The sequence below is a fragment of the Oncorhynchus keta genome, chromosome 36 (assembly GCF_023373465.1).
Source record: "Oncorhynchus keta strain PuntledgeMale-10-30-2019 chromosome 36, Oket_V2, whole genome shotgun sequence".
NCBI lineage: Eukaryota > Metazoa > Chordata > Actinopteri > Salmoniformes > Salmonidae > Oncorhynchus > Oncorhynchus keta.
Window position 1 is genome coordinate 10,865,877 of NC_068456.1, and position 12,142 is coordinate 10,878,018.

The window sequence follows — 12,142 nt, forward strand, 5'->3', positions numbered from 1 at the left end:
TTATCAATGAACATTCTTGCAGAAGAGCATAGTTCTTGGAAAGGATTTACCTCATCAGCCTCAGATTGTTGTCTCAGATAGAGAATGTCTCTTGTAGGAGGAAACACAGACTACAGACAGAGGTAGGGATGGAAGTGAGAAATGCTGCCATCTACTGGAGAAGAATATAAAGCTTTTGCCAGCCAAGGTATTTGACTGGTTTATCAAGAATCATTATGAAGAAACAGTGGTAAGATTAGAAGGTATTGTGGGTTCATGTACAGTTGTTGGATACATACAGCATTTAGATAATCTGTTTTAGGAGAGAGGATGAAAAATAGTCCACATTTAAAGGCTGGAATGGGCTCCCTACAATGGGATTTCTAGGCAACATGCCAAGCTGCTGGGCTTGTGGGCTGGATGAGAATTTGGCAAAGTGGGTGGGGTTATATCCTTCCTGTTTGGCCCTGTGCGGGGGTGTCCTCGGATGGGGCCACAGTGTCTCCTGACCCCTCCTGTCTCAGCCTCAAGTATTTATGCTGCAGTAGTTTATGTGTTGGGGGGCTGGGGTGAGTTTTTTATATCTGGAGTACTTCTCCTGTCCTATTCGGTGTCCTGTGTGAATCTAAGTGTGCGTTCTCTAATTCTCTCCTTCTCTATTTCTTCGGAGGACCTGAGCCCTAGGACCATGCCCCAGGACTACCTGACATGATGACTCCTTGCTGTCCCCAGTCCACCTGGCCGTGCTGCTGCTCCAGTTTCAACTGTTCTGCCTTATTATTATTGAACCATGCTGGTCATTTATGAACACTTGAACATCTTGGCCATGTTCTGTTATAATCTCCACCCGGCACAGCCAGAAGAGGACTGGACACCCCACATAGCCTGGTTCCTCTCTAGGTTTCTTCCTAGGTTTTGGCCTTTCTAGGGAGTTTTTCCTAGCCACCGTGCTTCTACACCTGCATTGCTTGCTGTTTGGGGTTTTAGGCTGGGTTTCTGTACAGCACTTTGAGATATCAGCTGATGTACGAAGGGCTATATAAATACATTTGATTTGATTTGATTTAAAGATTTCCCTTCACTGGAACTAAGGAGTCTTGCCCAAATCATGAAAAACAGCCCCAGACCATTATTCCTCCTCCACCAAACTTCACAGTTGGCACTATGCATTCGGGTAGGTAGCATTCTCCTGGCATCCGCCAAACCCAGATTCGTCTGTCGGACTGCCAGATGGTGAAGCGTTCTTCATCACTCCAGAGAATATGGCTGCTTGGCCATGGAAACCCATTTCATGAAGCTCATCATGAGGCAGTTTGTAAATTGGTAATGAGTGTTGCAACCGAGTACAGGCGATTTTTACCCCCCTACGTGCTTCAGCACTCAGCGGTCCCGCTGGCCTACCACTTTGCAGCTGAGCCGTTGATGCTAATAGACGTTTCCACGTCACAATAACAGCACTTAGAGTTGACCGGGGCAGCTGTAGCAGGGCAGAAATTTGAAAAATTGACTTGTTGGAAATGTGGCACCCCATGATGGTGCCACGTTGAAGGTCACTGAGCTGTTCAGTAAGGCCATTCTACTGCCAATGTTTGTCTATGGAGATTGCATGGCGGCGTGCTTGATTTTACACACCTGTCAGCAACGGGTGTGGCTGAAATAACCAAATCCACTCATTTGAAGGGGTGTCCACATACTTTTGTATATATAGTGTATCATGATTCACTGCTATTTTCCTTCAGCCGAACTCAGAGGAACAACAACAAGCGTGTGGTAAGTGTGTAGTGATGAGACAGTAGAACAGGGGTCACAGAGAGAGATTTAATAAGTGAGTGAGGTTGTTTCCACCCAGCCCCCTCAGCTCACAATCCTCTCTCATAGCATGTCCAAAACGTAATGCAGCGTCATCATAGCTTTGAACGAATGACAGGGAATTGCTTGAGAGATGCTTACATTACACTTGGGCTCTGCAATGTCTGGACTGCTATAGAGGGTTTATTCGCTGAGCAATAGCTGTGAATATTAGCATGGGATTATTACTAGTATGTTGACAGAGTGGATGACTCATCCCAGGTAGCAGCCATGGCAACATGTTGCAGGTATCATGCTCTGTTGTATTTGTTTCTGTTTCTATGTCAGTTGAGCCGTTCTGATGTATTTATTGTTTTGTGTGGACGTGTGCCAATAGTTTAGTGTTTATTTTCTGATGTGCCTGCTGCATAGGACCACATTCCTGAAGAGTGTGGAATCTTAAGCATGCCTCCTGCCCTCTATGATTACTGCTGTTTATCCTACCCTTTCTATTCCTGTGTCTAAACTCAACCAAGGTCTACATATCCCGGAGGAAATGTAATTTCTGAAACAGTAGTTAGCTTGACAAACGTAATACATTTCTAAATAAATTGTAACTTAGAGAGACAGAGTTGTGTGTATGTGCTGTCGTCCAGCAGCTAGCCCTACATAGGACGCCACGCATTCATACACGGCGTCCTACAGGATGTAGGGTTGACCACCCCCCTGCATGCCTTTACACATGATCCCCAACACATTCTTTTGGCCTTCTTTTACAGATGTATTATCTTTATTTGGGCCAGTCTCCCAGAACAGGAAAATAATCCTGCAGTAATAGGAAATGTGAATTATTATATGGATTGTAATTCATTGACATTTTTGTAGCGGCTGATACATTTTTCGTAAGGGAAAATAGTTTATTTTAGAGATCTAGCAGCCTACGTTTTGGCGTGCTTTTGGGAGCAAATGCCCACTTAGGGAGAATAAGAGTTCATGTTAAATCCAACCATTTCGGGATAATGATATTGGAACAATCCCTCTGGATTTCAACCATGACCCAGATGTTGGACAGTAATTTGCAAATATCCTTTTTTAAATTATTTTATATAAACTATTGGGAAACAGCAAGCTTATTGTAGCAAACAGTTGGAGCCAAGTTGGGTAAAGAGACAGCAGCCTAATGTCCACATTGTTTCCAAATACTAGTTTACCTACTATGCAATTTTTAAAAAACGGTATTACAGCCTTGGGTGCTGTCTGGTCCGTCTGTTAGATTATACAGATTTCAAATCCGTTTGAAATGTATTGTAATCTCTCCCTCAAGGAAGCATAAATAGCATGCGCTCTGGGAGAGAAGAGCTCTCGCACGCTCGCATTAGGAGAAAGTGCGCGTGTTGCTCCTCGTCAGGAGCAAAGGTGGATCGGAGGAGCTGTCAGTTTCAGAACCATTTAGCAGTGAATGGAAAGCTCCTTTTCAACCAAGGTTAAAACGTCAGCCTTCTCAATGCGGAAACAGGTGATAGACGGCAGCGAACGTACACACGGCTACGCGGGTCTATCAGGATTCTGCAGCTTCTTATAACATTAGCATTTGTAATGGCAGGGGTAAGTGACTATCTTCCTTCATGAACCGTGACAAGTTGCAGTGCGGCTTGTTATTGTATGCTGTATCTTCTTTAATGAATGAAACGATCTCTCCAGGAATTGTTCCAGCTATAGCCTATTGTTTTCTGTTTGAAGATGGCTTTTGTGTTGAAGCATATCATTTCCATCTGCTTCAGTTCACCAAACAACATCACTTTATACAGGTCTGTCGCAGAGCAGAGTGACCATCAGACAGGTACTAGTTGTTTGGGACAGATTTTTAATGTCCAGAGCTCACCTGTAAACTATTTACATTACGGTATTCCCATTGCAGGCCTATCTTGAAATATGACACCTTTCCAGTGATCTGTTATTTGTTGCGCAAGTCTTAGGCAATACAGACTTAGGTTTGGTAATCAAACACCTGATCCCTACCCTAGTATTATTTCAATAAATGCATTCGACAACCATGGGGAATTACAATACTGAATATAGCAATCTTCCTTAGTTTCAGATATGTCGACCAGACAGTCATTTACAATCATTCTTCCATGTCAAGCTGTTGCCTTTAACTAGTAGCCTATGTTGGAACCTGGTATCATTGCTGTCCACAAACGACAAAAAAAATGGATTTGAATATATCTAATCGCTGTGTCTGACAAGCCTTTTGAAGTGCAGAGGCAGTTGGCCTATTCCCTTTCCTCCAGCCTATCAGATGACAGTGTTTCTATAAACAGCACTTCACCGACTGCAGTCCCTCCCCACTCGGCACACCACGTCATTTCAACATGGATAATTGGGTCATATTTAGTTGATGTTGATCAATGAGATTACAACCTATTTTTACCCACTCAAAAAGACAGCCATAAGTTAGTTGAATTTTCAATGTGTTATATCACTATGCTCTCAACCATCTTAAAGCACAACAAAGTTCAAATGGGAATACAATGTCAGATATTTTGTTGATTTATACAAAAGATGCATGTGTTTTCACTGTGTTTCATATAATAGCAGAAGCAAATGGCCTGGATTGAAGTTGAGATTACATTAAAAGTACATGGTGCAAGTGATCAATGGCGTTCAAGATTCTGCACAGGTTATTACAGCATTGCAGGTCTTGGAGATCTTCACAATGACCGTGCTTTATATGATTACACAAGAAGAAATGGATAGTTACAGTAACCTCAATGTGGCCATGGATGTGTTACTCATTTTAAGGTTAAATGTTACATTTGAAGTCGGAAGTTTACATACACCTTAGCAAAATACATTTAAACTCAGTTTTTCACAATTCCTGACATGTAATCCTAGTAAAAATTCCCTGTCTTAGGTAGCATTGCCTTTGAATTGTTTAACTTTTGGGTAGCCTTCCACAAGCTTCCCACAATAAGTTGGGTGAATTTTGGTCCATGACAGAGCTGGTGTAACTGAGTCAGGGTTGTAAAGGCCTCCTTGCTCACACATGCTTTTTCAGTTTTTTTATTTTACCTTTTATTTAACTAGTCAGTTAAGAACAAATTCTTATTTTCAATGACTGCCTAGGAACAGTGGGTTAACTGCCTGTTCAGGGGCAGAACGACAGATTTGTACCTTGTCAGCTCGGGGATTTGAACTTGCAACCTTCCGGTTACTAGTCCAACGCTCTAACCACCAGGCTACCCTTCTGCCCACAAATGTTAGGTCAGGGCTTTGTCATGGCCACTCCAATACCTTGACTTTGTTGTCCTTAAGCCATTTTGCCATGACTTTGGAAGTATGCTTGGAGTCGTTGTCCATTTGTAAGAGCCATTTGCGACCAAGCTTTAACTTCCTGACTGATGTCTTGAGATGTTGCTTCAATATATCTGCGTTTTTTTGAGCAGTGGCTTCTTCTTTGCTGAGCGGCCTTTCAGGTTATGTCGATATAGGACTCGTTTCACTGTGGATATAGATACTTTTCTACCTGTTTCCTCCAGCATCTTCACAAGGTCCTTTGCTGTTCTGTGATTGATTTGCACTTTTCTTACCAAAGTACGTTAATCTGTAGGAGACAGACCGCATCTCCTTCCTGAGCGGTATGATGGCTGCGTGGTCCCATGGTGTTTATACTTGCATACTATTGTTTGTACAGATGAAAGTGGTACATTCAGGCGTTTGGAAATTGCTCCCAAGGATGAATCAGACTTGTGGAGGTCTACAATTTTTTTCCTGAGGTCTTGGCTGATTTTTCTTTTGATTTTCCCATGATGTCAAGCAAAGAGGCACTGAACTTGAAGGTAGGCCTTGAAATACATCCACAGGTACAACTCCAATTGACTCCGAAGCTTCTAAAGCCATGACATAACTTTCTGGATTTTTCCAAGCTGTTTAAAGGCTCAGTCAACTTAGTGTATGTAAACCTCTGACCCACTGGAATTGTGATACAGTGAATAATAAGTGAAATAATCTGTTAACAATTGTTGGAAAAATGACTTGTGTCAATCACAAAGTAGATGTCCTAACAGACTTGCCAAAACTATAGTTTGTTAACAAGAAATTTGTGGAGTGGTTGAAAAACAAGTTTTAATGACTCCAACCTCTGTACGTAAAACTTCTGACTTCAACTGTACATACCTTTTCTAAAATGGTCTTAGGCTATTTATTGTACAAAAGTCATATTGTATTGGTTTTGTTTGTCAACGCTATCAAATATCAACATTTGAGAGAGATTTATCTTCTGCTTGGATTGTTCCATCTGTGCCACTGACTTAGTCTGGCTTGGATTCCAGTTTGTCTACAAATTATTAATTGATAGGTAGGATTCACTTCTCAACCAAAAATCGAAGTTAGACTAGGACTAAGTCAAATCATTCTTTAAATGTACTTTAAATTAAGTTTGATTTGATTTAGTCCTACACAATTAAATATCACTAAAGATAATTACAATTTAAATCAACCAGAGCTTGAAACCATAGGCTTATTGTATTGTCTATTTTTAGTTGATTACAGGTTTGAATTTAACCACTGGCTGTTGATGACTTTACAAATCCTATAAAGGCCTAAATAGCAGCATTGATGATATATCGGTGATAAAGTATGTTCACATTTGATTTGCTATGTTAAACCAACTGTATGGAATTACTTAGAAGGCAACAGGGAATTTATTTAGTGTTGAGAGATCTCCACTTACAAAATCATTCTCACGATAGCACATTGGTAATGGTCAGTGACAGATATAACAGCTAAGCATGGCAGGGCTTGGTTAAAACCCTGGATCGGAGACCAAAGGTTAGCAGTAGTAGATGACCAATTCTCCAGTATTAGGTGCTGCCCAACCTAAAGCTTAAAATAATAATAAAAATTATAATGTTGAAGATCTGATGTTTTTAAAGGTACAAATTCAACATATTTTATACAAGTGTTGACATTTGTTTACCAGGATGACGATGATGACACATTTCCTCTTCAAAACAACAGTTGATGACTTTTTTCAAATCCAATGTATTTTCTACATAGATTCCACATTACACTACGATGACAAATTACATTGAAACAACATTGATTCAACCAGTTTGTGCCCAGTGGGTTGTCCCAGGTGGTACTCTGTCAGTATGGCTGTTGCATGATACTTCTGGGTCTCTCTCTCTCTCTCACACACACACACACACACACTCTGTCCTTCCTACATCTTACCTCATCAATTCTACTCAGCTTTAATGCTGAGGCCATGATATTTTAGCAGTCCTTATTGGTCCATGACATACCTGTTTTCTTTACCCCTGCTATTGCTTCATTATAGTGTGTGTTGTAGGAACCACATTTCTGCTGAAATCCAAGAACAACTGGATGATATTTGTTGGAGGATTCAAAGTTGAATTGTCACCTAGAGAATGTACTCTAAAAAATGTCTCCTTTTCCCCATGTCCCCAGGCTCCCCACTGCAGCCAGAGAATAGATTGTGCCAATGGCATTGCGCCATTCTCCAGCCAATATTGATCTGACTGTAAGGCACTTGGTTAAGGATATGAGACATCGATGTGTCTGCCAGTGCATAAAGTGGGATATTCAGGGCCACAACTTTCTGATGTCCTATAGCTGGACTGAAGACAATGCGGGGGCATTCCCTCAGTGATGAGTTTTTTTTCCAGAATCTGAGCTATGATGATGGGGCTTTTAAACTGTCCCCAGATAAAACCACAGCTGACTCTGCATGGTCAGTGGATGTGATTGTAATTAAGAGTAGGGCGTTCAACTATTGACTGCGGGCGATTACAATCTTGGTGAGTAAGGGGTTGATTTTTCCATACTGTACATTGAAGTGATCTGCTTATATGCTCAGCTGCTGTTGGGTAAACATTTTATGGACAGTCTTGTGACATGAAATTGAATCTGTCTTAAGTGAATTAGTCTCAGCTGTTTACAGGCTCCATTCCTGCTCCCTTGTTTTGAAATCTGACATTGTGTTTGGGTCTGAGGAGACTCTGATTCCCCCTTAGCATAAGCCCATTGAAGTCAAACCATTCACTCATTAACTTCAGCGAAGCCACAAGACCATTTACAGCAACCGCTTATATAGCTCACAGCGACCATGTATATAGCTTACTTACCTTCTCATGTTCTTATTTAAATTTATTTTGTGTTTTTGTTCTACCTTATGTTATTTATATTACTACATTGATTACTGCATTATTGGGTTTAGAGCTTGAACGAAAGGCATTTGACTGTACTTGAGCACGTGACATTAACTTGAAACTTAAAGATCACCATTTGTAAAGCTTGTTTTCCGAGCGCGTTGTCAGGTTAAGCTCTCTGTCTGGAAAGGCAAATCCCGGGGAGGAAAAGCAGACACAGACCTTTCCCCTCATTCTTGTCTGGACGGATCGGACACCATCCAGGAGGAGATTGACTGGGGAAGCTGTGGAAATATTCACTCCTAACTGTAGCCAAACCACAGAGGAAATAGGGTGGGGGTGGGGGACGACACACAATACAGTGGGTGTGCCATTTGTTAAGCTGTCACTTCTGAGGCAGTGTGAAAATAACTTAGATGGTCTCTGCTCTGGTATTTATCTGTCATCAGACTTGATTGACAGAATTTATTACACACAATTTCCAAGTCCAGAACCTCCTAGTGAGGTACAGTAGACATGCTGCAGACAGCCTGTCAGTGTTGATACCTAGAGAGAGTGCTAGTAGTGTTATCAGAGGGAAAGAGAAACTGACTGTCTGTCCAAGCGTGAGAGTGTGTAGGTGATGCCTCAAATTTGGTTTATTCTTGTTTTTCCTCAGAGGTTCACAACTGTTAGCCCCTATGACTCAAATTAGCTAAATTAGTTTCTATCCTCTGAATAAGAGAAGGGCCCCAGTCCCCTCTGACCTTGTTACTGCCCCAGCAACTATAAGCTGCATGGTCCTTCACCATCTGTTAGTGCTAAACAGACTACTTTACACCAGTAGCCATTGGGCCGTTAAGACAGCACTGGATCAAGGGATCTGATTGGTCGAGCACTCTTCCTAAAGGGAGGGACAAAGCACCATGAGTGGCAGGAGGTGGAAGATAGCACTCTATTGGACTTAGGCAGGTCTGGAGGGGGGAGGAGGAGGGAGGCCTAAATCCAGTATGGATGAGCTGGCAAAGGGGACAGCCACTGTGAGTCTAGAGGTGGCAAAGAGGAGAAAGGGAGATGAGGAGAAAGAGGGAGGCAGACCCAGACTGTGCTGCTGCAACTCGGGGGGATAGCAGTTGCTATGTGTACAGTGTGTGTGTGGGACTGTGTGTATAGTGTGTGTCTGTAGGATGAACTAAAATGGGGGGGGGGAATCCTATTAGTCTGAGTAGAGAAAAAGTAGGCCTAAGTACCCTGCTCATCAGGGTGTAAGTGTGTTCCATCGTGTGTGTTTTTGATATGAGCGAGTGTGAGAGAAAGAACATGTTGATCCTCAAGTGTTATGAGGTTGTAATCAGTGTGCCTTGTTCAACATGTGGCCGTGCGATATTAATATAAATGTCTATTGGTCTCCTGGTTTTAGAAATACTTTTAACGGTTTTCTAATTGACCAGAATTGACAGATGTATTTTTAAATTGTAAACTTGGTTTCTAGTCTGTGAAAAACAGACAAATCAATTTTTTATATAGCCCTTCGTACATCAGCTGATATCTCAAAGTGCTGTACAGAAACCCAGCCTAAAACCCCAAACCGCAAGCAATGCAGATGTAGAAGCACGGTGGCTAGGAAAAACTCCCTAGAAAGGCCAAAACTTAGAGAGGAACCAGGCTATGTGGGGTGGCCAGTCCTCTTCTGGCTGTGCCGGGTGGAGATTATAACAGAACATGGCCAAGATGTTCAAACGTTCATAAATGACCAGCATGGTCATAATAATAATAATAATAATAATAATAATAATAATAATAAGGCAGAACAGTAGAAACTGTTGAAACAGACGTTGTTTATTTTTAGGTTTTCCTTTTTAGGAGGGAGTCTTTTAAAAAACAAGTTATTCTTTCTGGTCATCAGGGGAGATGGATATGCGTGATAATTGGGGTTTGAATTGGATGAAAGGAAATGGTTCAGACTATTTTTTTAAAGCAATGAAATGAAAATGTTAGTACCGTCTCCTGGCTGTAATGATGTCCAGCAGTCTGGTTGTTGTCCTGGATTTATTCCACTTCATACGGGCCCAACTATGTCTGACTCCTGCCAGACGTATCCAATAACGTAAGCACAGGCCCTGGCCCCTGTCTCAAGTACGGCGAGTTAACCTTGTTGTGTAAATTGATTAAGAAATAACCACACTACAGATTTAGTAGTGGAAGTAGCATTAGTAGTTACATGCATAGGAACAACAAAACGTCTTGGGCCAGCCAGACAGAAGTTATTTGGACTTAACTTTTTCAGGTTGGTGGGCATATGACCCAGTGGTTCTATTAAACAAATAGGTGTCAATTTCAGGTTGTTGTCAGTTACCTTGGCATTCACAGATTGTGTTAACTTGCAATTTGTCCTGTGACTCGACTCTTCATCGCCTCTCCATGTGTTCATTCTGTAGTTCGTTCTGTGTTCATTCACACAACTGTACTCACCTTGATTGGCCAGTGTGTAGGGATAGCTGTGGTGACCAACTGTATGTATTGTGTTCTCAAACAGCAATGTTGTACATGGCTCAAGGTGAAACTGCAAAGGGAGGCTCAGGAACCTCAATGGCACAAAATATGAGGATAAATGGTGCTGGGTATTATGATTAGCAAGACAGTCGTCAAATAACTGCAATCAATTCAACAGGTTCACAATCACCAAATGCATTTATCACAGATGCCTCAGAATACCTCTGAGCATGTGTTTGTGTCAATGTGCATCTGTGTACAAAAAAATGAGTACACTTGCAGCTAACTTCCTGCAATTTTACACATTTAGCCATGGGGCAAAAATAAAAATGTGCAGTTGTATAGCTAATCTGATGTTATTCTACACATTTTGCCACAAGGCTGAAAAAATGTTGCTGTTTTAAATACAATTTCCTTTAATTCTACACACTTTGCATGAGGCAAAGAGGGAAATGCAGTTTTATCGCTCATTTCATGCTATTTTACACATTCTGCCATGAGGCTGAGAGAAAATGTAGCATTTAAAGCTAATTCAAGCTAAAATATAGGTGTGTTGACTGATAACGGCACAGGACAAAAAATGTTAGGTGCAGTGAAATGTGTTTTACACCGTCGGCCATAGTACTATGAACTGTCTTGTTTGCTAAATGAACAAATTAAATGGGCAGTGGCATGGTTCATATAGCCATAGAAGCACAGTGACATGCCTCAATGCAGTCATATTTGTGGCTTACTGGGGGTGTTGCTTTGTTAGTTATTTTTGGCAACCCATCCTGTGACAGTGAATGTCATTAAGGTTAATCTGTTCTGTTATATTTAATCAAATCTGACCAACTCAGTGCACTGCTTGCTATTATATCTGATGGTGTTTGCATGTCTAAGTAAAAATACAAATAATGTCCCATTTGGAACACTGACAAGTGAAGAGCGGCAACAACAACAAAAAATATGGCACAACCTGATTGGGTGAGCCTACGCCCCTGGTGTAAGTGTGCAGCTGTGGGTGTGTGAGGCATGTGTGAGACGCCCCCCTGTACCATGTGGAAAGTCATGGCACAACCCTGCTTCTTCCCTGGGATCTCAGATAGTTATCACCTGCTGTGTGTGCATGCATGTGTGTTTAGGGTCTGAGATGATTTGGATCATTAGCTATTTCAAGGCCTACATAAAGATGGAAGATGTACTTTTAGGTCTTGCTAAAATGGGAGATGATTGTTTGTTGATTTCCAGACAAAAAAGCATGATCTTTTCAAACGAAATGAGACTTATTAATTACTTAGTTGCCTTAGTTACCTTTGTCTGGCCTTGGTAACTACTGTCTTACTGGTATAGTGTCAATGAATCGAAGGAGGAGAGAGACTTTCTAAGGAACAGCAGTGGGAGAGGTTAAAGGATATTTCTCTCTACCTGCTACACTGATCACGGGTGTCTGAGTGTCTGTACATGTGGTGTGTGAGGATCAGACTGACAACTCGGGCCAGGACGATACCAATAGTGCGATACGATAGTATACGATAGTATCGTGGCAAGGAAACAAAACACAAAACGGATTTGACTTCTTTAGATAAACAAACATCATTATGTTGTCATCCAGAGTCACATTTTATTTATTTTTCAAACGATAGCTCGCAATATTTTACATACAGCAGGTTTTTAAAGGACCGGAGAGTTTGGTCTGCCAAACATTGTGTCCGGTAGGAACTAATATTAGAGCAGTGTGCTAGCAGTGG

At 41.5% G+C, this 12,142-nt stretch overlaps 1 protein-coding gene across 1 annotated transcript in view; it reads left to right on the forward strand.

The window, feature by feature from the left end:
• Positions 1-3,039: 3,039 nt before the first annotated feature.
• The window catches only part of psda (pleckstrin and Sec7 domain containing a), a 50,552-nt gene continuing 41,449 nt past the window's right edge, over positions 3,040-12,142 (forward strand). The window contains exon 1 of the mRNA XM_035754124.2: positions 3,040-3,372. The gene's annotated coding sequence lies outside the window, so the exon portion shown is untranslated. The remainder of the gene's footprint in view (positions 3,373-12,142) is intronic.